The 2,225-nt window shown below is 37.5% G+C and overlaps 1 pseudogene; it reads left to right on the top strand.

Annotated features, from left to right (window-relative positions):
* Positions 1 to 314: 314 nt before the first annotated feature.
* On the top strand, positions 315 to 431 carry LOC145252910 (5S ribosomal RNA; annotated as a pseudogene).
* The last annotated feature ends 1,794 nt before the right edge of the window (positions 432 to 2,225 follow it).

The raw sequence follows: 2,225 nt of genomic DNA, 5'->3' as shown, positions 1-2,225 counted from the left end.
CGATATTTATTTATGATTTGATTATTATTATTCCGCTGTTTTTGATCGGCGGCAATTTCGGATGAAGTAGTACATTGGGCGGGAAGAGTGTGTTGAATTGGGCGGGATGACGGCGACGTCGACGCGGCTAAAATTGGCCGCGTCCGGTTTGAAGGCGGGAATATTAGAAAAATAAAACAGAAAATGAAACAATCGACGAGAAATAATGGAAAAAACAACGGACCAAAATCGAGAACGGGTAATCGTTAGATACGTCCATTCGAATAAATGGTTAGCGTTGGAAGCACTATTTGAAAGTTGTTCATTACACATGAAAATACGGCGCAATCACGTTGACACACCGGTTCTCGTCTGATCACTGAAGTTAAGCAACGTTGAGCCTGGCCAGTACCAGATGGGTGACCATTTGGGAAGGCGAGGTGCTTTATGTACTGCGAGGTAAAATACCAGGTTGAGAAACTGGCGCAGTCTATCCTCTCTCGAGTATAGATGGGACTCTCTTAAGTCGTGGTAGGCACCCCGTCTAGTGATGGCGTCACGATAAAAAAATACCTTTGATACCCCTGACGAAGTATCAAGAATTCGGCTACTGAGGAGATTTAAATTGCACTACAAACTCGTGTAGTAAGTTCAATGTCGGTCGCGCTGGAAAGGACGTTACAGAAATAACCACCAGGTGTCAACGGGCCGTCTTGTTTTGCGGTTCGACAAGAACCATCATGGACTTAATATATCTACTGAATATCTACACACGCACGCACACACACACATACATACATACATACATACACACTTACCTATATGGGCCTGTCTTCACAACAGGTGTACGGTACATATTCATCTTTCTTCCTCTTATTACAAACATTACAACCATGACGTTTCATCCTTTCTTCAGAAACAAACATTTTTTTCTTCCTCACTAATGGAACATTCATTTAATACCACGTGGAAAGCCTAATTTTTTTTTTTCGTCCATACTCGAGGACTTATTTTATTACTAATAAGGGGGCGGGGCCGTTGACTTTGCCAGCTGAAAAATACGCTTAATATAATTCATGCGAATTTCGTATTTATTATTATAGACCCAATTCTCTTTTTGATATATATATATATATATATATATATATATATATATATATATATATATATATATATATATATATATATATATATATATACTAGCATGGGTGCCCAGCGTTGCCCGGGTGTTTGGAGGTGGGTGTTGAGCAAAAAAAAAAAAGGTGGTAGTAGAAAGGCAGGTTCGAACCAATACACCGAAGGAGGAAAAGAACGGGGAAAAACGTGACGTCTTTGCTGTTACGACCACTGCCAACCCGGAAGTGACGTAGGTTTAAATCAAGGCTAGACAATCGAAAAGGGAGATGACTTCCGAAAATATCAGTGAAAAAAGAGACCCTTTCCTATAGAAAAATGACCAGTTGAGGGTGAATAAATTAATGTTTTAGCCAATTTTTCGGTATTTGTCGTCTGAACGATCGAGCTTCAAAACGATACTGATTTTGTGAAAATCTGTCACATCTGTCGAAAGTATTAGGCAGACATGAAAACATACATACATACATACATACATTTATATATTGGTAGCTCAAATTTTCGACCCAAACCAATTACAAAGCTTGACCTATCTCTGAATACCCTTTATGTAAAATTTCAAATGTTTAGACCAGAAATTATCTGAGTAATTTGGTAGAGACCGCGGAGGTCAAATTTTTTCAACTTTGACCCTTTATGTGCCCCCTTAACATTTATTATTTTGGGCTCAAATCAAGTTATTAAGTTAGATCCATGTCCAAAAAAAACGCTATCTAAAATTTCAAGTGTTTGTACCCAAAATTGACGGAGGAGTTTGGTAGAGTTCTCAAAGGTCAAATCGTTGAACTTTGACCTCTTAACAGCCAAATTTCTGGTCAAAAAAGAATTACAAAGATTTTTTCAAATGTTAGTACACTGATATCAAATTCCGAGTCTGTAGACTGAAAATTGAGAGAGTTATTGTTTCGGGAAATGTACATAGACACACACACACACACACACACACACGCACACACACACATACATACACACAGACACTTTCACTCTTTTATATATATATATATATATATATATATATATATATATATATATATATACTATAATAATTATTAAATACTTACAGACACTATTGTTTCACCCTTTCGGGAATCGTCAGTGCAGGGTGTCACGAT

Source organism: Euprymna scolopes, chromosome 29 (genome assembly GCF_053919585.1).
Source record: "Euprymna scolopes isolate OS-2025 chromosome 29, ASM5391958v1, whole genome shotgun sequence".
Lineage (NCBI taxonomy): Eukaryota > Metazoa > Mollusca > Cephalopoda > Sepiida > Sepiolidae > Euprymna > Euprymna scolopes.
The sequence above is the reverse complement of the archived record's forward strand: the minus strand, read 5'-3'. Positions and strand labels throughout refer to the sequence as shown.